The sequence below is a fragment of the Pseudophryne corroboree genome, chromosome 2 (assembly GCF_028390025.1).
Source record: "Pseudophryne corroboree isolate aPseCor3 chromosome 2, aPseCor3.hap2, whole genome shotgun sequence".
Classification (NCBI taxonomy): Eukaryota; Metazoa; Chordata; class Amphibia; order Anura; family Myobatrachidae; genus Pseudophryne; species Pseudophryne corroboree.
The window spans coordinates 869,689,204-869,716,437 of record NC_086445.1 but is presented as its reverse complement, the minus strand read 5'-3'; positions in this window follow the sequence as shown (position 1 = coordinate 869,716,437).

Sequence of the window (27,234 nt, the reverse complement as noted above, 5' to 3'; positions counted from 1 at the left end):
TCCAAATGGCTCTGAGATGGGAGGTTAAGGTTAGCGGGGAGACTGAGGAATGATGAAAAAAAGAATTAGCTCTGGGGTGAAAACCAAAAACTGAAAAGAATGGAGACACTTTAGTGGAGGAATGACAGGAATTATTGTAAGCAAACTCCGCCAACGGAAGAAACTCGGACCAATCATTCTGGAGTTTGGCTGAATACAAACGCAAATACTGTTTCAATGATTGGTTAACTCGCTCGGTTTGCCCGTTGGATTGTGGGTGGTAACCGGATGTTAACGACAATTTCATCTTTAATGAAGCACAAAAACACTTCCAGAATTGTGCGATGAATTGTGGACCCCGATCAGAAACAATATCAGTAGGCAACCCATGAAGTCTGAAAACATGGCGGAGAAACAAAACTGCCAACCCTTGGGCAGATGGCAGTCGGGGAAGAGCAATGAAATGAGCCATCTTGCTAAAACGGTCCACTACCACCCATAAGACTCGGAATCCGGCTGAAAGGGGAAGGTCTACCACAAAATCCATGGAAATATGAGACCATGGCCTGAGAGGGACATTTAAGGGCATAAGTTGCCCGATAGGCAAGGAACGGGGAACCTTATGCTGTGCACAAACCTGACATGAAAAAACAAACTCCTTAACGTCTTTAGAAAGACCAGGCCACCATACTGAGCGGGAGACTAACTCCAAAGTCTTAGAGATTCCCGGATGCCCGGAAACTTTGTTATCATGGAATTCAGTCAAAACAGTAGCTCTCAAAAACTCAGGGACGTAAAGACGACCAGCAGGAGTATTTACAGGAGCTTGGTGTTGAAGCTGTTTTAACTGGGTAAATAAATCTTGTGTGAGGCCTGCCCAAATGACCGAAGATGGAAGTATGGGAGTAACAGGACTGTTATTGTGAACCGGAAGAAAACTGCGTGACAGGGCATCAGCCTTGGTATTCCTGGAACCAGGCCTGAAAGTGATTATGAATTTGAAACGAGTAAAAAATAAAGCCCAACGTGCCTGCCGGGCATTAAGCCGCTTAGCTGATTCGATGTATTGCAGGTTTTTGTGGTCAGTCAATACTGAAATGGTATGTTTTGCTCCCTCCAGCCAATGCCTCCACTCCTCGAAAGCCCACTTTATCGCCAGTAACTCCCGATTACCAACGTCATAGTTGGATTCAGCGGAGGAGGACATAAAGGCACAAGGATGTAACTCCAGAGACTCCGGATCCTTTTGAGAAAGGATAGCCCCCACTCCAACCTCCGAGGCATCAACCTCCACAACAAAGGGCAATTCCGGATTGGGATGTCTGAGGACTGGAGCCGAGACAAAGGCTTGTTTCAAGGCCCGAAAGGACAACTCTGCTTCATGCGACCAGTTGGTAGGATCCGCTCCTTTCTTTGTCAGAGCTACAATGGGAGCAACCAGGTCAGAAAAAGAATGAATGAACCTCCTATAATAATTCGCAAACCCTAAAAAGCGCTGAATTGCTTTTAAATTGGTGGGTTGCGCCCAACTAAGGATGGCCTGGAGCTTCTTTGGTTCCATGGAAAATCCCTGAGGGGAAATAATGTACCCTAAAAAAGATACCTCTGTGACATGAAACTCACACTTCTCCAGCTTGGCATATAAATGATTTTCACGTAACTTCTGAAGAACCAGACGCACCTGGGTAACATGTTGTTCCATTGATTCAGAATAAATCAGGATGTCGTCTAAGTAAACGACCACGAATTTCCCTAGGAAGTCACGGAGCACATCATTAATGAGGTCTTGAAAAACTGCTGGAGCATTGGACAAGCCGAACGGCATCACCAGGTACTCGTAGTGACCTGACTGAGTACTGAAGGCCGTCTTCCACTCATCTCCAGATTTGATTCGGATGAGGTTGTACGCTCCTCTAAGGTCAATTTTAGAAAAAATCACAGCCGAACGTAGCTGATCAAAGAGTACAGATATCAGCGGCAAAGGATAAGTATTTTTAACTGAGATCTTATTCAGGGCTCTAAAGTCAATGCAAGGTCTAAGCGAGCCATCCTTTTTCTCCACAAAGAAGAAACCTGCACTTAAAGGAGATTTTGATGGTCTAATAAATCCTTTCCCTAGGCCAGGGGTGGCCAACCAGTCAGTGACAAAGAGCCAAAAAACCTTGTTAGGTACGTGAAAGAGCCGACATTGAGCCGAAGGCACACATGCAAATATGGAATGTGGCCTTGTGCCTGCTAGACCACGCCCCTGGTATAAAATACATTGAAAAAGCCAGAACGACATAAAATACATTTTTTAACACCGGATCCATTGAAAAAGTCAGATTCATATAATAAACTTCAGCTCCCCTATGTGTCACTCCAGCCAACACCCTGCTGTCACTCCAGCCAGCTCCCCTATGTGTCACTCCTGCTAGCAACCTCCTATGTCACTCCAGCCAGCTCCCCCATGTGTCACTCCTGCTAGCACCCTCCTATGTCACTCCAGCCAACTCCCCGTGAGTCACTACTGCCAGGACCCTGCTGTGTCACCTCAGCTAGCTCTCCCATGTGTCACTCCTGCTACCACCCTCCTATGTCACTACAACCAGTTCTTCCACGTGTCACTACTTCCAGCACCCTCCTGCGTCACTCCAGTCAGCTCCCCATGTTACACTCCTGCCATGACCCTCCTGTGTCATTCCAGCCAGCTCCACCTTGTGTCACTCTAGCCCACCCTCGAGTATCACTACAGCCTCCCCACCAACTTGTGCCATTGCAGCAGCCACTTATATGTCCTCTGTTTTCCAGTGGGTGTCTCACCTCTAGTATCTGGCTCCTTCAGTTTTCAGTTTGTAGTGCTGCTGTGTGTCTGGCTGGAGTGCAGTGGTTTCTGTATCTGTTGTGGTCACCGTCACATGCTTTAGAGTGTTGGGAGCCACATTTGAATAAAGAAAGAGCCGCATGCGGCTCAAGAGCCACTGGTTGGCCACCACTGCCCTAGGCTCTCCTTAACATAATCATTCATGGCCGCAGTTTCTGGCCCGGATAAAGCATATAATCTTCCCTTTGGTAATGCGGCACCAGGAATAAGCTCAATAGCACAATCATACGGCCGATGAGGAGGCAGAATGTCCGCATTGCCTTTGGAGAACACATCAGCAAACTCCTGGTATTCCACAGGATTGAGTTCAGGAATGGCAGCTGCTACTCTGACTGGAAACGTAATACATTCCCTATCACAAAAGGTACCCCATTGTGAAATCTCCCCCGACCGCCAATCAATGGTGGGATTATGAAAGGCCAGCCAAGGGTGACCCAGAACTACTGGAACTGCTGGGCAATGAGTAAGGAAGAACTCGATTTTTTCAGAATGTAGAGCTCCTACTGTAAGTAATACAGGGGGTGTACGTAGAGAAATAACCCCATTGGACAGTGGACTCCCATCTAAGCCATGCATGGTGACACACCTACCCAAAGGTAACTGAGGAATGCCTAAGGCCTTAGCCCAAGTTAAATCCATAAAGTTTCCTGCAGCTCCACTGTCAACAAAAGCCGACACCGAAGAACTGAGGCTGCCAAAGGAAACTTTAACTGGGACTAAAAGGGAGTTATTCGAGGAGATAAGCTGCAGACCTAGGTGAACCCCCTCACAATTCACCTGGTCAAAGCGTTTCCCGACTTGTTCGGAAAATTACGAGAAAAATGTCCCTTACCCCCACAGTACAGGCAAAGACCAGAATTTTGCCTTCTGGCTCTTTCTTCAGGAGACAGCCGGGAGAGACCCATCTGCATGGGCTCCTCTACGTCCTCAGGAATGGAATATACACACGGACTTGACCTTACAGGTGCTCCTTTTTCAGCCCTCCGCTCTCTGAGACGACGATCTATCTTAATAGAAAGCTCCATGAGCTTATCGAGAGTCTCAGGAGCGGGGTACTGAAGGAGACTGTCTTTTATAGACTCTGATAAGCCGAGGCGAAACTGACTGCGCAGGGCTGGGTCATTCCAGCCACAGTCGTTCGACCAACGGCGAAACTCCGTACAATAAACCTCTGCAGGATTTCTACCCTGTCTGAGAGCGCGCAACTGACTTTCAGCGGACGCCTCTCTATCAGGGTCATCATACAAGAGCCCTAAAGACCGAAAAAAAGCGTCCACTGACAACAATGCCGGATCCTCTGCTTTTAAACCAAATGCCCAGGTCTGAGGATCCCCCTGGAGCAAAGAAATAATAATCCCGACCCGCTGAGATTCAGTACCCGAGGAAATCGGTCTTAAACGAAAATAAAGTTTACAGGATTCTTTAAAATTAAAAAACTCTTTCCTATCACCAGAAAAACGGTCAGGCAAATGCATCTTTGGTTCAGGAACTACCTTCGGGGAAGCTCGCAAAAGATCTTCCTGCGACTTCACCCAAAGAGAAAGATCCTGAACCATCTGAGTAAGTTCTTGAATCTGGTTGACTAAGAGCTGACCAGGATTTGGCCCTAAACCTGTAGGATTCATGAGGCCGATAAACTCTCACAAAACTGAATAAGAAAAAATTAAACCCTGTTTAATTTTAAGTTTTGGTATGGCCGGTAATAATGTTATGATTCCAGCACTCCTGGCCAGAGGAGATCTTATGACAATGACCGGAGCACTGGAATGGAATGCTGGGAACGGGAGCAGGAAAGAATAATAGCCCCTGGCGCCCTAACTCTGTTGTCTCACCCGTGCTATCGGAAATCCCTTGCGAGACTATGGTTTCTTGAGCCCTTGGCAGCCGCGTTTGAAGGGCGGATTATGTCTGCCCAACTCCGATGCCCCCCGGTCTTAATGAGAGACAAAGGGAAATCCGAGGCAGGATGATAACAAGAGGACCTCTAGCTACAACAGGCCAGGGGCTACGAGCTAACTAAAAAACCTAAAGTATGTGCAGAAAAACCGCCAGGGAAAAGGACAACCAAAATCCACTTGTCCAATACTCCTACCCGGCACCGCCGGATACCAGAGTGGACCTGTGGAAGCGGAACCCTCCGCAAAATGCTACAAACACAAATAATAAAGGGTAAAGCGGCCGAGCCGCTACACACGGCAGAGCCGCGACTCACGAACACCACTGGATGTTAAACGGTGATCGGTCAGGACTCCAGGGACGAGATGATAACTCCCGAGTGTCACGATCCGGGTATCTGGACGCCATTACTTACCCTTCAGATGCCTCCTAAGGCGGGCTCAGCGTTCCAGGACCGGATTCCGCTGTTCCTGAGTTTCCACATACAGAGTGGTCTTTTCATCAGCCGCGGCCTCCGCTGTGCCCGCGTGGTTAAATGTGCATCTATCAGCCTGGCGTCTCCTGTCTCCGGTGGCCGGCGCCGCCATTACTGTTTCCCAGACCACATGGATTACAAACCAAACTTCCCTCCAAGTGTCTGCATGGGCGCAGCCATCTTGGATTCTGTCATCTGATCATTTCCACCAATCTGCTGTCTGTGTTGTTGATTTGCATAATTGCCTAGCCAACCCCTTCCTTGCTGCAGGTATAAGTAAGCTGTACCTGAGCAAGGAAGACGTCAGTGCTTTGGTTGTCAAACCTAGTTCCTGTTTGTCTCTCTTCTATGATTGTCTTCCAGGTTCCAGCTCCTGTCTCAAGACTTCCACCATAGAGACCCGCACCAGCATTCCACCTGCGGTGTAGCCTGACTCTCCAATCCATTGTGGATTCATCTGTTTCCAGCTACAACACTACCTGCTTCCAGCCTCAGCTTCCAGCAGAGTACAGCTTCCCTTAAAGGGCCGGTGTCCTTTCTACACTTTACCACTCTCCACCGGAATTATTATTTCTCCGCTCTCAAGTTCTACATTTCAGTTCACATTTCATCGCTCCCAAAGTTCATTTATTATTTAACTGGTTCCAGCCAGTATCCACTCCGTGCTAACAACAGTCTGGTTCCAGCCAGTATCCACAGCAGCTGTTTTACCTTCAGCAACCCAGCTCTTCCTGGAACACCAGCTGGTATAATCCTGGGTTATCTCCATTGCTACAGCCGGGCCTGGTAAGGACTTTCCATCTAGAAGATCATAAGAACTATCTCACACTACCAGTGCCCTGTGGCTCCTGCCATGCTGTAGTACTCAGGAACTGTATTTATTCTTTGCTGACTTTTACGTTTTCTTTTATTGCTGCTGTGATGCGGAGTTGTCATAATAAACATCATTGACTTTTATCTAAGTTGTCGTGGTCACGCCTTCGGGCAGTTATTATTCATGTTACTTACATGTCCAGGGGTCTGATACAACCTCCCAGGTTCCGGTACATCTCAGCCCCTACAACTGAGGCTGCCTCCCGTCAGCTCAGGCCCTCAGTTGTGACAGTAAGCACTGACCTAATGAATCCAGCCGGAGACCAGGATCAAGCGGCCAGGCCGATGCAAGAACTGGCAGCCCGACTAGAACATCAGGAGGCTGCACAGGGCCACATCATCCGCTGTCTCCAGGATCTCTCTACTCGGCTGGATGGGATTCAGACAACTCTCCGTGGATCAGGCGCGTCTGGGGCGTCAACCACAGTGACTCCAGCTATAACCCCACCCACCTTACCCATTTCTGCTCCACGTCTTCATCTTCCAACGCCAGCAAAATTTGACGGATCTCCAAGATTCTGCAGGGGATTTCTCAACCAGTGTGAGATTCGGTTTGAGCTACAATCTGGCAATTTTCCCAGTGACCGTACAAAAATTGCCTACATTATTTCTCTTCTCAGTGGCTCAGCCCTTGATTGGGCATCACCGTTATGGGAGAGGTCCGACACCCTGCTATCTTCTTACACTGCATTTGTGTCAACATTCAGGCGCATCTTCGACGAGCCAGGCCGGGTAACTTCAGCTTCGTCTGAGATTCTCCGTTTACGCCAGGAATCACGTACTGTAGGACAATATCTTATACAGTTCCAGATCCTGGCATCCGAACTGGCATGGAACGACGAGGCCCTGTATGCTGCATTCTGGCATGGTTTATCCGAGCGTATTAAAGATGAGTTAGCTACCAGAGACTTACCCTCCAAGTTAGATGAGCTAATCTCACTTTGTACGAAAGTTGACTTGCGTTTCAGAGAGAGAGCAACTGAGCGTGGAAGATCATCTGCTCCAAAATCTTCTACTCCTCCTCCTCGCCAACTGTCACCAACTACAGATGAACCCATGCAAATTGGCCGTTCCCGTTTAACTCCTGCTGAGCGCCGAAGACGTCTCTCCGAGTTTCTCTGTCTGTATTGTGCAGCTCCGTCTCACACCATTAATGCCTGTCCCAAACGTCTGGGAAACTCAAAATCCTAGCTCGCCAAGGAGAGGGCCGGCTAGGAGTAATGATCTCCTCTCCATCTCCTCAAGATTGTAACCTCCCAGTCTCGCTTCAAGTTGCTCAACATTATCAGAACGTCATTGCCCTCCTGGATTCCGGAGCAGCTGGGAACTTTATTACTGAAGCCTATGTTAAACGGTGGTCCCTACCCACCGAGAGACTTCCTTCGTCCTTTTCCTTAACTGCTGTGGATGGCAGTAAAATTTTTGATACAGTTATTTCTCTAAGGACTCTACCAGTTCGTCTGAGAGTGGGAGTTCTTCATTCCGAACTTATTTCATTTTTAGTGATTCCAAGAGCCACACATCCTGTGGTCCTGGGCCTTCCATGGCTCCGTCTTCACAATCCTACAATTGATTGGACGACTACGCAAATCCTGGCATGGGGTTCCTCCTGTACTAAGACATGTTTGTTTAAAGTGTTGCCTGTCTGTTCTTCCTCCCCCAGGTCGTCTAATGTTCCACCTCCTCCATATCAAGATTTCACGGATGTGTTCAGTAAAGCTTCTGCTGATATCCTTCCTCCTCATAGAGAATGGGACTGCCCGATTGATCTCGTTCCAGGGAAGGTTCCACCTCGAGGCCGAACTTATCCGTTGTCTCTCCCCGAGACACATTCTATGGAGGAATACATTAAAGAGAACCTAGCAAAGGGGTTCATTCGACCTTCTTCTTCTCCAGCCGGCGCAGGCTTCTTTTTTGTAAAGAAGAAAGATGGTGGTCTGCGGCCGTGCATCGACTACAGAGGTTTGAACGACATTACCATCAAGAACCGCTATCCTTTACCCCTGATTACTGAGCTCTTTGACAGAGTTAGCGGAGCTACCATCTTTACAAAGCTGGACCTGAGAGGTGCATACAATCTCATCCGGATCCGTGAGGGTGACGAGTGGAAGACCGCATTTAACACCCGTGACGGACATTATGAGTACCTCGTCATGCCCTTCGGATTGAGCAATGCTCCAGCTGTCTTCCAGCATTTCGTCAATGAGATCTTCAGAGACATTCTATACCGTCATGTCGTGGTCTATCTAGATGATATCCTCATTTTTGCCAACGATTTAGAGGAACATCGTTTCTGGGTAAAGGAGGTTCTGTCCCGTCTCCGTGTCAATCATCTCTACTGCAAATTAGAGAAATGCGTCTTTGAAGTCAAGTCCATTCCGTTTCTAGGGTACATTGTGTCCGGTTCCGGACTAGAGATGGATCCTGAGAAACTACAAGCAATCCAGAATTGGCCGGTACCCTTAACCCTCAAAGGGGTCCAGAGGTTCTTAGGGTTCGCCAATTATTACCGAAAGTTTATACGAGACTTTTCCACCATTGTGGCGCCTATTACTGCTTTCACCAAGAAGGGTGCTAACCCGTCCAAGTGGTCTGAAGAAGCCATGCAAGCTTTTCATCTTTTAAAACAGAGGTTCATCTCTGCACCTGTCCTGAAACAGCCTGACATCGACTCTCCTTTCATCTTAGAGGTGGATGCCTCCTCCGTTGGAGTAGGAGCGGTGTTATCTCAGAGGGCTAAAGATGGTCATTTACATCCTTGCAGTTTCTTCTCACGGAAGTTCTCCCCAGCGGAGCGCAACTATGCCATTGGCGACCAGGAGTTGCTAGCCATCAAGCTCGCTCTAGAGGAGTGGAGATATCTGTTGGAGGGAGCTTCTCATTCAATCACCATCCTTACAGACTACAAGAACCTTCTATATCTAAAAGGCGCACAATGTCTCAACCCTCGTCAGGCCAGATGGGCACTTTTCTTTTCCAGGTTCGACTTTAAACTCCAGTTCTGTCCGGGCTCTCAGAATCGCAAGGCCGATGCCCTTTCCCGCTCATGGGAGCAAGAAAATGAGTCAGAGTCTTCAGACAAGCATCCTATTATAAATCCGTTGGCATTCTCCACGGTAGGGATGGACTCTACGCCCCCATCAGGGAAAAGTTTTGTGAAGCCGACACTAAGGAAGAAGCTCATGCATTGGGCCCATGCTTCCCGTTTTGCCGGACATACAGGTATCCAAAAAACCCTGGAGTTTATCTCTAGGTCCTATTGGTGGCCAACTCTGAAAAAGGACGTTTTGGAGTTTATTGCATCTTGCCCAAAGTGTGCTCAACATAAAGTATCCCGCCAGTCGCCTGCGGGGCAACTGGTTCCACTATCTGTTCCCCGTCGACCATGGACCCATTTGTCGATGGATTTTATTACAGATTTGCCCATGTGCAACAAGTTCAATACCATCTGGGTGGTAGTTGACCGGTTCACCAAGATGGCACACTTCATTCCTCTCACCGGTCTTCCGTCAGCTTCCAAGTTGGCTCAAGTATTCATACAAGAGATCTTCCGACTCCACGGTCTTCCAGAAGAAATTATCTCAGATCGAGGAGTTCAATTCACAGCCAAATTCTGGCGAAGTTTATGTCAAGTCCTCCAAGTCAAGTTAAAGTTTTCCACGGCTTACCATCCTCAGACCAATGGTCAAACTGAGAGGGTGAATCAGGACTTGGAGTCCTTCCTCCGCATCTATGTGTCCTCCTCTCAAGATGACTGGGTTCAATTACTTCCCTGGGCCGAGTTCTGTCATAACAACCAGTATCATTCTTCATCTTCTTCAACACCATTCTTCACCAACTTTGGATTCCACCCTAAAGTCCCTGAGTTCCAACCGCTTCCAGCAACTTCTGTTCCCGCAGTGGATATCACCTTGCATCAGTTTGCCAATATCTGGAAGAGCGTACGATCAGCTCTGCTCAAGGCATCGTTCAGGTACAAGAAGTTTGCGGATAAGAAGCGTCGAGCAGTTCCTGCTCTCAAGGTGGGTGATCGGGTATGGTTATCCACGAAGAATTTGAGGTTAAGAGTTCCCAGTATGAAGTTTGCACCTCGCTACATCGGTCCTTTCAAAATTGATCAAGTCATCAATCCTGTTGCTTACAGACTCCAGTTACCTCCCTTCTTAAAAATACCCAGGACATTCCATGTTTCCCTGTTGAAACCGCTAATCTTGAATCTGTTTCATTCCTCACTTCCACCAACTCCGAAAGTCCAAACTCAACGAGGCGTTGAGTATGAAGTGGCCAAGATCCTGGACTCACGTCACCGTTACGGTCAACTTCAGTATCTCATTGACTGGAAGGGCTATGGTCCTGAAGAACGCTCTTGGACCAATGCCTCTGACGTCCATGCTCCTGCCTTGGTCCGAAATTTCCACGCAAAGTTTCCTTTAAAGCCTAAGAAGTGTCCTGGGGCCACTCCTAAAGGGGGGGGTGCTGTCACGATCCGGGTATCTGGACGCCATTACTTACCCTTCAGATGCCTCCTAAGGCGGGCTCAGCGTTCCAGGACCGGATTCCGCTGTTCCTGAGTTTCCACATACAGAGTGGTCTTTTCATCAGCCGCGGCCTCCGCTGTGCCCGCGTGGTTAAATGTGCATCTATCAGCCTGGCGTCTCCTGTCTCCGGTGGCCGGCGCCGCCATTACTGTTTCCCAGACCACATGGATTACAAACCAAACTTCCCTCCAAGTGTCTGCATGGGCGCAGCCATCTTGGATTCTGTCATCTGATCATTTCCACCAATCTGCTGTCTGTGTTGTTGATTTGCATAATTGCCTAGCCAACCCCTTCCTTGCTGCAGGTATAAGTAAGCTGTACCTGAGCAAGGAAGACGTCAGTGCTTTGGTTGTCAAACCTAGTTCCTGTTTGTCTCTCTTCTATGATTGTCTTCCAGGTTCCAGCTCCTGTCTCAAGACTTCCACCATAGAGACCCGCACCAGCATTCCACCTGCGGTGTAGCCTGACTCTCCAATCCATTGTGGATTCATCTGTTTCCAGCTACAACACTACCTGCTTCCAGCCTCAGCTTCCAGCAGAGTACAGCTTCCCTTAAAGGGCCGGTGTCCTTTCTACACTTTACCACTCTCCACCGGAATTATTATTTCTCCGCTCTCAAGTTCTACATTTCAGTTCACATTTCATCGCTCCCAAAGTTCATTTATTATTTAACTGGTTCCAGCCAGTATCCACTCCGTGCTAACAACAGTCTGGTTCCAGCCAGTATCCACAGCAGCTGTTTTACCTTCAGCAACCCAGCTCTTCCTGGAACACCAGCTGGTATAATCCTGGGTTATCTCCATTGCTACAGCCGGGCCTGGTAAGGACTTTCCATCTAGAAGATCATAAGAACTATCTCACACTACCAGTGCCCTGTGGCTCCTGCCATGCTGTAGTACTCAGGAACTGTATTTATTCTTTGCTGACTTTTACGTTTTCTTTTATTGCTGCTGTGATGCGGAGTTGTCATAATAAACATCATTGACTTTTATCTAAGTTGTCCTGGTCACGCCTTCGGGCAGTTATTATTCATGTTACTTACATGTCCAGGGGTCTGATACAACCTCCCAGGTTCCGGTACATCTCAGCCCCTACAACTGAGGCTGCCTCCCGTCAGCTCAGGCCCTCAGTTGTGACACCGAGTACAGGACTTCAGAGGACTGGAACGACCGGATACAGCAAGACTGGAAACAGACTCTCAGCAACCAAAGACAGCATGCAGGAAGCTATTACCGGCGTCTGTGAGAAGCCCTGAGAGTGTATTTAAACAGGAGTCCTCCAATCAGCTGCTGACAGAGCTGATTAGAATGAATGCCATGCAGCTGCCTTGCTGCACGGCCAGAGATCAGGTGCACCTATTAATTAAACAGGACCCAGCAATGGGGAACGCGGTCCGCCAGTGGCGTCCCCATTGCTAGGGTCCGTGCGGCTCAGCGCGCCCGGCGTCTAGCGTTGCTAGGGAGCCGGCGGCTGTACGCGCACGGCGTCCCTAGTTGCTAGGCGCCGGGCCGCGCAGACGAGCGGACCCCGGCGCCTAACACCCGGACGGCTCGCGCTTCCTCGATAGTCCCACTTACTTGGACTGACCACGCAGCCTTGGCTGCGACATTTGACATATTTGATATCCCTGACGGTAGACCGACTTGGAGACTTAACGAAACCCTATTGAAGATCCCTACGTTTCAGGACGTAATTAAAACTAAGCTTCAGGAATATTTTGATATTAATGTAGAAGACGACTGCAGTATAGCCACTATATGGGAAGCCCATAAGGCGGTTATCAGAGGATCGATAATTCAATTTGCGTCCCGCCGTAAGAGGAATCAGGAAACTCAAATTGCATTATTGACAGACACTGTTGCTAAACTAGACCGGGAACACAAACGCACACATTCTAAGAGAATACTAGCCGAGCTTTCTAGAGCCCGTGATGATCTACAATCTCTTTTGGCAGAGAATGTTGAGCGCTCACTTCGTTGGGCTAATTAATTGTTTTACGACAAAAGCAATAAGGCTCATACTTTGTTGGCTAATCGCTTACGCGCCAAGAAGGCCAATCAATGCATTCACACTATCAGGGAACCCTCAGGCAGCGCTACTTATGACCCTAAGAAAATTAATGGTGTCTTTTTTGACTATTATAGAGCGCTCTATAACCTTGACCCCCCGACCGACCCCACAGCGCATGCCGACCGGGTTCAACAATACCTAGATTCGTGCGCTCTTCCTCGTTTAGATGCTGCAGCTAACTCTGCCCTCAATGCGGATATTTCTGCTGAAGAAATCAAAGCGGCACTAAAAACCCAGAAGCCTTCCAAGGCCCCTGGCCCGGACGGCAACTCGATGGCGTATTACAAAACATTCGCCCCACAGCTCATTCCCCATATGGTCTTTTTGTTTAATAGAATATTGCATGGCACCCCTTTTCACACTGATTCCACGTCCTCTCGCATTATAGTTATCCCGAAACCCGGTAAGGACCCTTCATATTGTTCAAATTATAGACCCATCTCTTTAATCAATACCGATCTCAAGCTTTTTGCCAAGGTACTGGCATCTCGCCTGAATACTGTGCTGTCGTCATTAATAGACCCTGATCAAGTGGGATTTATCCCCGGCCGCCAGGCCTCGGACAACACCAGGCGTATTGCTAACTTAATTCATCATATCAACTCAACAAAGACACCAGCGATTGCCCTAGCGCTTGACGCCGAAAAGGCGTTTGATTGCATCTCGTGGCCCTTTTTGTTTTCTACATTATCCACGTTCGGTCTTCATGGTCATTTCATCACTGCAGTAGCGGCCCTCTATTCTAACCCTTCATCTACGGTCTTGACCAAGGGATTAAGCTCACCACGGTTCAGTTTAAGGAATGGTACTCCTCAGGGTTGCCCTCTCTCACCCCTACTTTTCGCCTTATGTATCGAACCTCTTCCAGCCCGTATCAGACTCAACACTGATATTGGGGGTATCACTGCGGGACAGAGCTCATATAAAATATCTCTGTTTGCGGATGACGTGCTCGTGACTCTTTCTAACCCTTTGATTTCTCTTCCTAACCTACAGAAAGAACTACTTTTGTACGGATCCCTCTCTGGTTATAAAATAAATCATTCTAAATCTGAGGCCCTCGCGTTTAATGTTTCATCTCACACCAACTTGACTTTGACCTCTTCTTTCCCTTTCCTCTGGAGGCCCTCGGCTATTAAATATCTTGGCATATTTATCACTAAATCCTATACTAGCCTCTATCAGGCTAATTATGTTCCTATAATTAAAACGCTCACACAAGACCTAGATAAATGGGATCGGCTATATATCTCGTGGATTGGACGGATTAACGCCCTAAAAATGAATTTCCTTCCCCGCATCCTTTATCTGTTCCAAACCGTTCCGACAATGGTGTCCCGAGTGACTTTGGCCTCCCTGCAAACACTATGCCACAAATTCATCTGGGCTCATCGTAAATCTCGATTACGACGAACCATACTGACCAAGAGTACAACCTCAGGCGGTTTGGGATATCCTAATCTTCAGGCTTACTATAATGCCTGTCAACTTAACCACATAGTGTCCTGGCATTCCCCACGAGGGATCAGAAAATGGGTCGATATCGAGAACTCGCTATTCCAGGGTATTCCCCTGGACTCCCTTCTGTGGCTCCCCAAGTCCTGCAAACCAGCCTCGGCCTATTCAGTCCCCACAATTAAATTCACCCTCGGATTGTGGGACAAACTCCGCACCACTTATAAACTTTCTTCATACCCCTCACCTCTGTCACCTATCTGGGGTCACCCCGCCTTCCCCCCAGGCAGTGAATGAAATATGGCAGCCCCATGGCAATCTCGGGGGGTCACGAGATTTATCCATGTTAAAGGCCATTCTGCACCAACCTCTTTTGGAGATTTTCAAGAACGCCTCGGTATTCCATCCTCGTGCCATTACCATTATATTAAAATTCTTAGTTTTCTTAAATCTCAACTTAAAACTACTCCTTTGAGGTCACCCACCTCCTTTGAACATATGTGTTTACTGTCCATTGGCAAAAAAGGGAACATCTCAACAATATATAACTCTATTTTGGCTCCGGATCCTCCTCTCCGTGAACCCCATGAACTAGCCTGGGAATCAGATCTCACTCATCCGCTGGAAGATGATCAATGGGAAGACATTAGATTGCGCACTGCTAAAGCCTCTATTAGTGTGGCACTTAAGGAGACTTGTTATAAAGTTTATACCAGATGGTATTTAGTCCCCTCCAAACTTCATTCCATTTTCCCTGCGACTTCGAATTTATGCTGGAGACTTTGTGGAGAGGAGGGCACCTTTTTCCACATTTGGTGGACCTGCCCCTCTATTCGCCCCTTCTGGAATACAGTGGGAGTGCTCATCGCTCAAACTTGCGGACATAACATAGACCTCTCTCCTAAACCTCATATAGTCTGAGGATTGTCCGTAACATAAACTATAACATCTTAACACTTAATTATAATAAATAAAGACACGGAGACTTGAATTTGGCAGAAATTGTTAGCTATTTATTTAAGTGAACCATTAACTGTGAATAATTAAACAAAGTATGGTGGCCAGAAAGAACGGCTAAACAACCCTATCCCATAGATAACTATCTTATAAAAAAGAACTGACGTAAACCTTCCAACAAACAAATAGGTATCCGCTCAACCTCCATCCTGACTACCCACCCGTGAAGGTGATGAGGCTGCCACCCGTGAAGGCGGTCCAGCAGATGTAAAACCAGTCAGCGAAGGAGAGCGCACCTAAAAATCAACAACCAAACGACCTCCAATCCACTCTTTAATACAACAAATGTTAACTTGCCGTTCTTTCCCGCCACAACCAAACCGTGACAACCCACAGCACGAAAATAGCCAACGCAACAACATAAAACAAACACCACCAGTAGGGAGGGAGGGTGGGACGACAAAAGCAGAAGAGGCTGACCCAGCCCCTTTTTCAGGCTTAAGAACCCATTCCACCTACCCCCAACATTCATTCCTATTGGCTAACAATAAAACTCCCATAATGCCTTACCGTCCTGCCCCCAGACTAGCTGAGGTTTAACCCACTCCTCTCCTATTCTGTCAATTCGTTCTCCTAAATCACATATAGTCTGAGGATTGTCCGTAACATAAACTATAACATATTAACACTTAATTATAATAAATAAAGACACGGAGACTTGAATTTGGCAGAAATTGTTAGCTATTTATTTAAGTGAACCATTAACTGTGAATAATTAAACTAAAGTATGGTGGCCAGAAAGAACGGCTAAACAACCCTATCCCATAGATAACTATCTTATAAAAAAGAACTGATGTAAACCTTCCAACAAACAAATAGGTATCCGCTCAACCTCCATCCTGACTACCCACCCGTGAAGGTGATGAGGCTGCCACCCGTGAAGGCGGTCCAGCAGATGTAAAACCAGTCAGCGAAGGAGAGCGCACCTAAAAATCAACAACCAAACGACCTCCAATCCACTCTTTAATACAACAAATGTTAACTTGCCGTTCTTTCCCGCCAACAGCGAAGTTCTGTTCCACAGAAACTACGCACCGCCACCATACCCCTAACCTACCGAACCAACCACCGAAAACAGATCCTCTAAAAACATAGATAGTCCCTGTCCTGTCAAATGCACACCATCAGGTCTAAAGAAGTAGTAGTACCGAAACTTGATCCGCTGATGCCAAACCACGGCACCGCCATGGGCCACCACAAACAGCCACCGCGGCATTCACCTTCTGGCGAGCCACATCGATCGCCCGACAATCCACCACTCCATGCCAACACAACCGCGGCACCATACAAGACCAGATAAGCCTACAGCCTGGCCAAGCGCCCGAAATCACTTGCAGATCCTGAATAATGGCCAATCGAAGATTCACTGCCTTCCTCCTACCTAGGTCGTTCCCTCCTAAGTGAATCACCAACAGTTTGGGGATGCCAAACCGCCAAACCTGCTCCATAAGCTTCGCTTTCAGGTCATGACAAAGCATACCACGCACACCTATCCACCGCACATCATCCGAACCCACAAAGCAAGGAGCCCCTTCCGTAGCCAAAAAATTGGCTGCCCAATAAACATAGGAATGGCCAATCACCCACACATCACACACATCCACCCGCCAACCTAAAAGGGAAAAAACAGATAAACAAATGTGAATATGGGAGATAAAACCAAACCCAGCCCAGAACAGGAACCAACTATCAGAACGAGGATCTGCCAAAAAGAAAAAATTGAATAGAGGACTATAACTTTCCTCTTGAACAAGCTTCAGGCCAATCGAAGCAACAGAAAGAAACAAAAGGAAAAAACAAAATAACAAAAAAGGGGGGGGGGAGGTTAGAGCTGGGAGGGGGGGTGGTTGGGGGGAACACAGAATAACTCGGCTGGAGGTGAAACGTAAAAACCTGCTGAGGAACTTGTAATTAGATGCCAATTAGCCGAATTGAATGAATTAAGCCAAATCAGTTCGTCAGTTCAGGCAAAAAATTGTGAAGCACTCCAGACCCCCACTGCCAGCAGTGGCGAGTAGCTAGCCATCCGAGTAGGGAGGACAGGGGAGACAAACAAAACAGCACGAACACACTGAACTGAAACACATAACGCAGTAAACGAACAACATGTTAGTAGCAACAAACTCGCTTACGCAACAGTGGGCCGAATGTCTCGCTTATAAGCCGCCGACTTCCAGCGGCCCAAAGCCTTAATTTCGTCCACAGCGCGCCCTGCAGATGCTGCGGAAGTGGCAGCCCCGATTCTAAAGGAATGTGAACTAAAGTCCCGAGGGGAGAGGCCCAAACTGGACAGGCAGCGCCGCATCATCCATGTAAATTGGTACTTCGTCAATGGCGACCCATCGTAATGTAGCAGCCAAGACCCCTCAGACAAGGGCCTGACCTCCGCATACTGACTAGCCAACGCCACCGGACAACAGTCCTCACCACCCTATGGTGCCAAAGAGATCCAATGACCTCTACCCATCTGATCAGTTTTGGAGCGGCGCAGCCTGCACAGCATGGACCCCCCACCCACGACAACATCCGCGCACCGCATCATGGCCTCGGACTTCTTAGAAGCCGCAACCAGCTCAGAAACCCTGAACGCACCATGGAAAGCCATGGAAAAAGCCAGCTGAAACAGGAGCGCTTCAAAACGGGAGTCCGCCACCCACGCCACCAAGAGGGAAGAAAGCAGGGACGCATCAATAGGGCGCCGACCATCAGGAGGGACCAGTGCCGAGCGCGGCCAACCTCTAAGCACCCTCGCCAGCAGGAAACCCTTCGTAAAATCCGGCATACCCTTCAATTTAGAACAAAAGGATATCCCGGCGAGGTATCGAGACACCACGGCCCTCGATCTCCCCGTTACGAAGAGTTGCCAAACGAAGTCTAGAAACAGAATCTGACCCCTCTTACCTCTAGGCCCTTGGTCACGGGAAAAGTCTTCCCACTCCTTCCAGGCCCGACGGTATCCAGCGAGAGTGGACGGAGCCAAAGACAGCTCTGCTAGCCCTTCCAATCCGCCATGATGACCTGCCAAACATAAGAAGGGCAGGGCAAACCTGCCGAATCAGCCTCCGGGGCCAGCAAACGGAACCTATCCCACTGTCCCCTAGACAATGCATCGGCGATCCCATTATCAACCCCGGGGAAGTGTTGAGCCCTAAACAGAATATTGCTGCGCATACAAGTCAGCACGAGTCGCGACAACACATGGAGGGCCTTAGCTCTTTGGTTGTTAACCGTGTGCACGACCCCTAAGTTATCGCAGCGGAAGAGAATACTGCGATCGCGAAGGCGCTCTCCCCAAACCTCCAAGGCCATCATGATGGAAAAAAGCTCCAGCGACAACAGGTCGCCGGTCAGCCCCTCCCGCGACCAAGACTTGGGCCATGAGGCCGCGCACCAAACCCCATCTAGGTAACAACCGAACCCCGACGAGCCCGCTGCATCCGTAAACAACTGCAGGTCAAAACTGTCAACGAGCGGGGCCATCCAGATCAGCACACCATTGAAATCCGCCAGAAACTAAACCCACATAGCGAGGTCCCGCCTAATCTCAGCTGAGAAACGAACAAAATGGTGCGGCCTGGACACCCCAGCCGTGGACCGTTCCAACTTCCGACAAAAAACCAGGCCCATGGGAATCACCCGACAGACAAAGTTCAACAGGCCTCCCGCAACGTCACCTTACGCCGCTTCGAGCACTGCGCAATGGACTCCCGAAGCTTCGCAACCTTGTCCTGAGGCAGCCGGCAAGCCCCCGTGACCGTATCGATCTCGATACCTAAAAAGGACAAACAGGAGAGGGACCCCTCCGTCTTGTCTTCGGCCACAGGGACGCCAAAATGCCCCAACAAGGCACGCAGCGAAAACAGCAGGAAACCACAGCGAGGAGAACCCGCGGGCCCCACGCACAAAAAATCATCCAGGTAATGCGCAATCTCTGCAAGAAAACTCCACACACCAATGTAAAAAGGCTGAACTTTTCGAAAAAGGCACACGAAACGGAACACCCCATAGGCACTGGCAGACACTTGTCTACAAAGTATTCCTCCCCGACGCGGATACCCATGAATCAAAACTACTCCGGGTGCAAAGGGGAGCAAGCGAAAAGCCGATTCAACATCCAGTTTAGCCATGAGGGCCCCGGGGCCACAGCCCCGAACCATGTCCAAAGCATCCTCAAAGGACTGATACACCACCGAACAATATTCCGGCGAAATTGCATCGTTCACCGAGGACCCAGATGGATAAGACAAATGTTGAATGAGCCGGAACTTACCCAGAGCCTTTTTGGGCACGACCCCCACCGGGGAAATAATCAAATCCTCGACAGGCGGCAGCGCAAAGGGGCCCGCCATTCTCCCCAGGCGAACCTCCTGTTCAACCTTTTCCCGAAGCACGTCGGGGAAATCCCGAGCAGACTGCAGGTTCCTGGCGGCCCGAACCAAAACCTCCCCCCACCACTGGTAAACGAAAACCCGACGCAAAACCCTCCCGCAGAAATTTTGCGTCGTCTGTGTTTGGGTACCACCCCGACCATTTTAGCATGGCCCCCAAACGAACCGGGGTCGGCGCCCTAACTAGCGGCAAGCCCCCCAGCAGGCCCCCCTAGCTGGCGATGGGGCAGACGCACGCAACGCCGCACGCGCCCGTGGACAGGCACCCGCAGCAGCGCCAGCAGGCTCAGCCCAGGCCGTGAGCAAAGTGCTCAGGCCCGGGGCACCAGACGCCGGCTCCCGAGCAGAAGCTGCATCAATATAGCGGGCAGGGGGGCCAGAGGAGCGACGGGGACGGGGCATGGCAGGCCACAAGTTCATACCCTCCAACTGTACCTTTTTAATAGGTACAGTACCTTTTTTTTTATGGTCTGTACCGATTTTTGGCTCTCCAAACTTCCATTGAAAGCATAGGAAAAGGGGCGTGGCCACGCCCCCTTACCCGCGGCCACGCCCCTTTTCGGATTTGTACCGATTTTTCTGTGTAAAATGTTGGAGGGTATGCAAGTTAATCCCAGGTAATGGGGACAGAGGAGGCACAGTATAAAGCACACTGCCACAGCAGCAGCAACCTAATATTTCACAATGTGCAAGCAGCACAGCAAGGAGACAAAGGGGGGAAGAGCACTCACCCTCACCACGACAAAAGCAGAAGAGGCTGACCCAGCCCCTTTCTCAGGCTTAAGAACCCATTCCACCTACCCCCAACATTCATTCCTATTGGCTAACAATAAAACTCCCATAATGCCTTACCGTCCTGCCCCCAGACTAGCTGAGGTTTAACCCACTCCTCTCCTATTCTGTCAATTCGTTCTCCTGAAATTGCTTTACTTCATGCCCCCATGCCGTCACTACCCAAAGTCCATGATAAGCTTGTTATGCAATTCTGCATGGCGGCTAAATCCCTGATTGCTAAATGCTGGAAGGATCACAAACCACCCTCCACGGCACTACTGATGAATAAGATTAATTATATAGCCAATATGGAATATATCACTAGCCTGCGGAATAACACGGTGGCCCAATTCCACAACGTTTGGTCCCCGTGGTACCTCGCGCGTTCTCTGTTAATTCCCGGACTCTGCTGATACCTGTGCCAATACCTCTGCTATTTCCTCTTCTGTTATCTTTGCTTGGTCTTACAGCCAATCTCCCGATTCCTTATATGTAAAGCCCAGTACTCACGGGCCGATCAAGGAGAGATGCGTGCTGAGCGAACCGCTCAGCACACATCTCTCCTGCCGCTCAGCACAGCGCGATCTGTGCTGAGCGTGCGGGGGGAGACGGGGGGGCCGCTCACTTCACCCAGCGGGTGAAGTGAGCGACCCGCTAGATTGGCCTGCATGCAGGCCAATCTAGCAGCGGCGATAGCGATGTGCGGGGCCGCGCATCGCTATCGCCGAGGGGGCTACACACGGAGCGATCCTGCCGATATTCTAAGCAATCTAGTCAGATTGCTTAGAATATCGCTCCGTGAGTACCCCCCTTAACTCTCTCAACTTTGCCTTTGTGTTTTTACGCCATCTCCTTCTTTTTCTTTTTTTATTTTATCTCTCTTCTTTTTATTTTTGCCTCTATCAAGTTTTTTCTCAGTTTTGGTATAGGTTCTATACTATAAATGAAAAATGAAAAAGAGATTGGTCACGTACACGTTTGAATTTACACAGGTTGTATATTGCTTTTATTTGATAGCCTCTATTTTCATAGAACTGTATATTTCAATCTAATATTGTTCGTATATTTTTATTTTTTTTTATTTTTTTATGTTGCCATTCTATGTCGACATGCGGACAAATCTTGTCTCTGCATGTTCAACATCTTTACCTGTATCTGTATTTGTACGACGTTGTTTTGATTACTGATCATTCTCAATAAAAACCCTAACTTAAAAAAAAAAAAAAAATGGAATGTGGCCGAATTTATAAAAAAAAATGTACAAAAATACTGCAGTGAGCCCTGTGATAATTTCGCCAGCTCGGGCTGGTGAATTCACAGGGTAGCGCTGCAATATGCTGCCTTTGTCCAGCTTTCTCTGCCCCTGGCAGAGCCCGGAAACCGGGCTCCACTGATCAGCTGATCACAGTGTAAAAAAAAGATACTTACCAGTCCAGGGGGCTGGTGTCCGCTGCTCCGGTGAGTGTTGCGACCCGGGTGCAGTAAAGTGACGCTGCAAAGCAGCAGCGCACTTTACAGTACCGAGGGTCACAGCACAGAAGAAGGACCCGGCGCCCGGCAGCCTCCTGCTTTTTGCGGCACAGGGCGGGATTCCAGCGGCAGTAGTGATGGACGGCGGTGCATGCGCAGCAGGACATTAGGGTATTTTTTACGAAAAATACCCCAGTGATGCTGCAGAAAGGCATCGCAAGGACTGAGCTTGCCCACAAACTCTGTCCCTGCATGCGATAATTGATACATCCATGCGATGTACTCAATTATTGCAGTGCGAGTCTGGTCAAGTTTATCACCTGTCATCCGCATCATTAGATGCGTATGGTGATAAATAGACCTCTAAAATTGCAAATGAGAATAGACATATAGGAATACCGAATAGGGGTTCTAGCGACCAGCGGTGTGATATTAACAATCTCAATTACCACAAAATAAGTGTATATATTAAAAATAGAAATATTTTATTTTACAATAGTATAAATATTATAAAAAGGAAAACAATTATGAAGTTGAAAAGTATATACTGTATGTAAAAAATGCTCTGTAAAAAGTAGGTACACAATATATTATATATACTTCTCATCTAAAGTGCAGATTTCAAAGTGCAAAAAGATCTCAGGAGAGAGAGTATATAGTATATAGTTTAAGTATCTTAATATCCATATAGTAAGGTGCGTATCTAGAGAGGAGGAGGCCCATGTGCAGGCTCCGTCAGGGCCCCCTCCTCTCTGGCCACTAGTGCTGTCCCAGAGTCTAGAGTGCATGCATATATCTCCAGGAAAATGGTGCATAGCCATTTTCCCAGTGATTTCTCTACTGCGCATGCGCGAAACACCGGGACCATTTCCCCAGTGATTTCTGCAGCATTGCTGCTTCACTGTGGGAATCTAGAGGGTAAGTATTATGAATAATGGGTGCAGGGAGTGCGGTGTGGTTCCCCAGGGGCCCGTGTGCACCACACACACTTCACCCATTAGAAATACACCAGTGCATATAGTATATAGTCACAAAACAATTGAAGGAAGCACAATTACTTGGAGAAGCCTTTCCATAATTTGCCAATCAGAGCCAGCCAATGAGAAGTGGCTAGCTAATGCTGCTGCTCATTAGCATCAACGGTGCTGGGGTGGAACATCAACAAAGGGATATGCCTCCTGAAAACATATTTGAATCTGAGTCCAGGCCTGACTCAGTCGAGTCTACAAGTTTAAATGAATTGGTTTAAACCGATAAGCAGCTGTTTTGACAAACCACCAGTTAGGAATATACCTTTTAGTGTTTCCAAATCATTCATTTAGTTTTTAGTTTTTCAGCATAGTAAGATTGAAAAGATGCCTGCTTTTATCTTTTCTCTACAATTGACAGAGACATTTATTAATTGTCTGCAATTTGGTCTGTAATATTTTGTAGACTTTGGATTTTGAAATATATACTGTATACCAGGCATGTCCAAACTGCGGTCTTCCAGCTGTTGTGAAACTACATATCCCAGCATGCCCTGACATAGTTTTGCTGTCAGAGAATGCTAAAGCTGTGTCAGGGCATGCTGGGATGTGTAGTTTCACAACAGATGGAGGGCCGCAGTTTGGACATGCCTGCTGTATACCATCTAAGCTACCATAAGTATTTCCTGTTATTCTTTAGACCAGAGGTTCCAAAACTCAGTTCAGGTAACTGTAACTGGCATTACAGTTCAGGTTTTAAGGATATCCATACTTGAGCCCAGATGGTTAAATCAAATTGACTGAGGTGCAAATTAAGTCACCTGTGCTCAAGAATGGAAATCCATAAAACATGGACTATAATAGCGTAGTTTGGAACCTCTGCTTTAGACCACCAAACTCTAATCATCCAAACTGTAAGTGCAAATTTGGCCAATACTTTCACCATGAATATAATAAAAGTAATAGAAAAATAATTATGTTTTACAATATATCCGCTATCCTTAAGAAAGTCTTGTATACAAATCTTATTTATTTATGTTCAACAATGATTTCCAGTTTGAAAACTGCATGATGAATCACAGGCAGTTTCCATGCCCAGCATATGTTTTCTTATCTTACTGTGAAAAACTCCTCAAGGTCTGAAACAGCATTCCTGTCTGGAGATGTGACTTGAGAAATTATGCTTAACAAGCGCCTTTTACTCTGTGCAGCTGTATGCACAAAAAAAAGGACGAAAAAAGCATAAAATAATGTTTGTCCTTTTTAAAACAGATTAATTTGTCTTTCTACACAGACATTTGGAAATTCCACAGTATTCTTGTTGATGATTTTTTCTCCATAAAATGAGTTTTAATAATTTTAATTGGACTGAAAAAGAATACAGAATAATTAGGAAAAAGAGGAAGCTGGGAGGGTACACTGCATTGGCGTTTCTATAATGGGTGCACACAGGCACCTGGGTCCAGGGGGGGCCCACACCACACACACTGCACCCAGATTTTAACACTTACCTTTCCGGAGTCCAGCGTCGGGCGCTGCTGTCGCGGCAAAAATCGCTGCCAAAATAGCCACCGCGCATGCTCAGTAGCCAAATTGGTCTCCTGCACTATTCCAGACACTACTGGGCCGTGCAGAGGAGGGGGCCCACCCGTAAGTGTACAAGGGCCCCCATCTTTGTTAAGCGCCCCTGGTACAATGGACGTATTCCATTTCTGACTTTATGCAATCAAACTATCAATAGTAACTATAAATTAGGTTATGTGATATTCTTTTAGATGAACTGTTTGTTTGTTTGTTTGTTTGTTTGTTTTTTCAAAGATAACAAGGTAATTTCCAGATATAATTAAGAATCTATAAATGATTTAAAAAAAGATGTGGGCATACTACTGTACTACAACCATCCATTTAGGGCAGACTTTCCCAAACTCTGCCATTACAATATAGGTTTTAAGGATATCTATACTTGAATCCACAGGGTTAAATCAAATTGACTGAGATATTGTAATTAAGTCACCTGTGCTCAAGCACGCATATCCTTAAAACCTGGACTGTAATGGCATACAGTAGTTTGGGAAACTCTGTTGTGCTGTATTAATAAAGTTTTAGATAAACTACAACTTTCTGTGATAGATATTTCAGACATGCAGTAATAGGCTTATAGGCCCCATACACTGGGCAATTTGGGTGATGAACGATATGAACAGTGAAGATATTTCAGTAACGATTTTTTTGCATACACACTGAATGATTTGTGTGAATGATTTGACTTTGCAAACATCAATATTGTCCAAATTGGCTTCCAATGATAAACGATGATAGACCAACGATGAACGACTGCGGGGACGCGCATCGTTCATCGTCGGTGCCTCCACACTGAACGATGTGAACGATATATCGTTCATTTTTGAACTGTATCTTTCATATCTTTCTAAAATGTAGCTCAGTTATTTTGATTTAACCATCTGTGCTGCAGCCTGGATATCACTAAAACCTGCACTGTTGGTGTGCCTTGAGGACCGTGGTTGGGAAAGCCTGATCTAGGGGCTGCTGTCTCCTCCAGAGGCTGCTGGCTGTGTCCGTCCAGGGGCTGCTGGCTGTGCCCATCCAGAAGCTGATGTCTGGGTCCATCCAGAAGTTGCTGGCTGGGTCCATCCAGAAGTTGCTGGCTGGGTACATCCAGGGTCTCTGCTCCTATGTAAAAAAAAAAAAAAAGTAAAAAAAAGTTATTTTTATTTTTTTTGTGCTGTACCCCTGTGTAATATTCATATAAGTACTGTGATGCTGCAGGCCGTACCACAGTGTAAAGTTCATACAAGTATTGTGATGCTGTAGATCATACCCCAATTTCATAGAAGTATTGTGATGCTGTAGGTCGTACCACAGTGTAATATTCATGGTTGATGATTATTTTAGTGAGAGCATCCAAATAGGCATGTCAGACAGTCCATTTTACTACTGGCAGGAATAAAAGGCAATTTGGAGGCACTTGCACAAACTGGCTTTGCTTTCATTTAGTTGCCCACACTCCAGTGTGTACTCAGAAAGAGTTTTCAGCGCAGCCAGGATCCTTGTCAGCAATCGACATAGAAGGTTACCTCCAAAAATGTGAAAAAGATGATGTTCATCAAAAGAAATTACAAATTCCACGAGGAAGAACTTGTGTAGATGACAATTTTTTTTTTATAGTTTATTAAACTGCTATCCTGTCTGCCACTGCAGTTCCACTCTGTTTCCTAAATGTGTCATGCTGGAAGTTGAACTGCCACATGTTTGTGCTGCCCACTGCGGTCGCTTAGCTTAGTCATCCAGCTACCTCGCAGCAACCTTTTGGCCTAAACTGGCTAAAAACAATATTGTGAACTATGAGGTGGTCAAACCTCAATGGAAATTAATGAAAATTAATGTTATTGAGGTTAATTATACTGTAGGAACAAAATCAGGCCCAAATTCAGTGATTTTAGCTGTTTTTATGATTTTTTTGAAAAAAATACAGATCCAAAACCAAAACATGCAAAGTCGGTTTTGTCAAAACCAAATACAGATACAAAACATGAAGAAGATACAGATCCAAAACTAGCAGGTCTATGCACATCTCCACTTTTAACCTACAATGCTGTCCTCATCCTTTCTTAACAGTCATGTTTCAAAAATCTCATCTCCTCCCAGTACTGAAACCCCCATTGTCTCTATGCCAATCTCAACTCCCTCCTCTATCCCCTCCTCCTTGCCTCACCTCCTCACTCTCTGCTCTTGACTTCATATGTCTGGACATCACATTCCACCAGACCCTCAGAGCCCCACTCCCTCCTTTCCCAGTCCACCCCTCCCCATCCATCTTACCAACTGTGACTTCTACCTCCCCTGTATCTGGAGATAAAGTCAAGGCCCTCATCTCTCCTCCCTTTTCCAAATCCCCCTTGAGCCTATCCTCTCTCTGCTACCTCTTTCCTTTTGCCTGGTTCACCTTTTCCAACTATCGACCCATCTTTATCCTCCCTTTTGCCTCCTTGAGTGTATTGTCTACAACTGGCTTACCACCTTTTTTTTCTCCCACTCCCTGCTTGACTGATTTTAGTCTGGCCTCAATCCTCTCCACTCCACTGAAACTTCCCTCACAAAAGTCAACAATGAACTCATTTCTGCTACTACTCTCTGCGCTTTCTCCTCAAACATTATCCTGCTTTTGACACTGTGGACCACCCTCTACTTCTGCAATTCCTTCTCTGCCTCGGTCTGCACGATACTGCTCACACCTGGCTGTCCTCCTACCTTTCTGACTATTCTTTTTCTGGCTCCTCTCATGACCCCCCCCCCCCCCACCCCCACCCACCCACTTCTACTAACACTAAGTTTCCCCTAAGGTTTTGTTCATTGACCTCTCCTATTCTACCTCTATACATCTTCCAATCCCTCTTGACCTCCAATTTCATCCATGCTGATGACACTCAGATCTACATTTCCTTCCCTG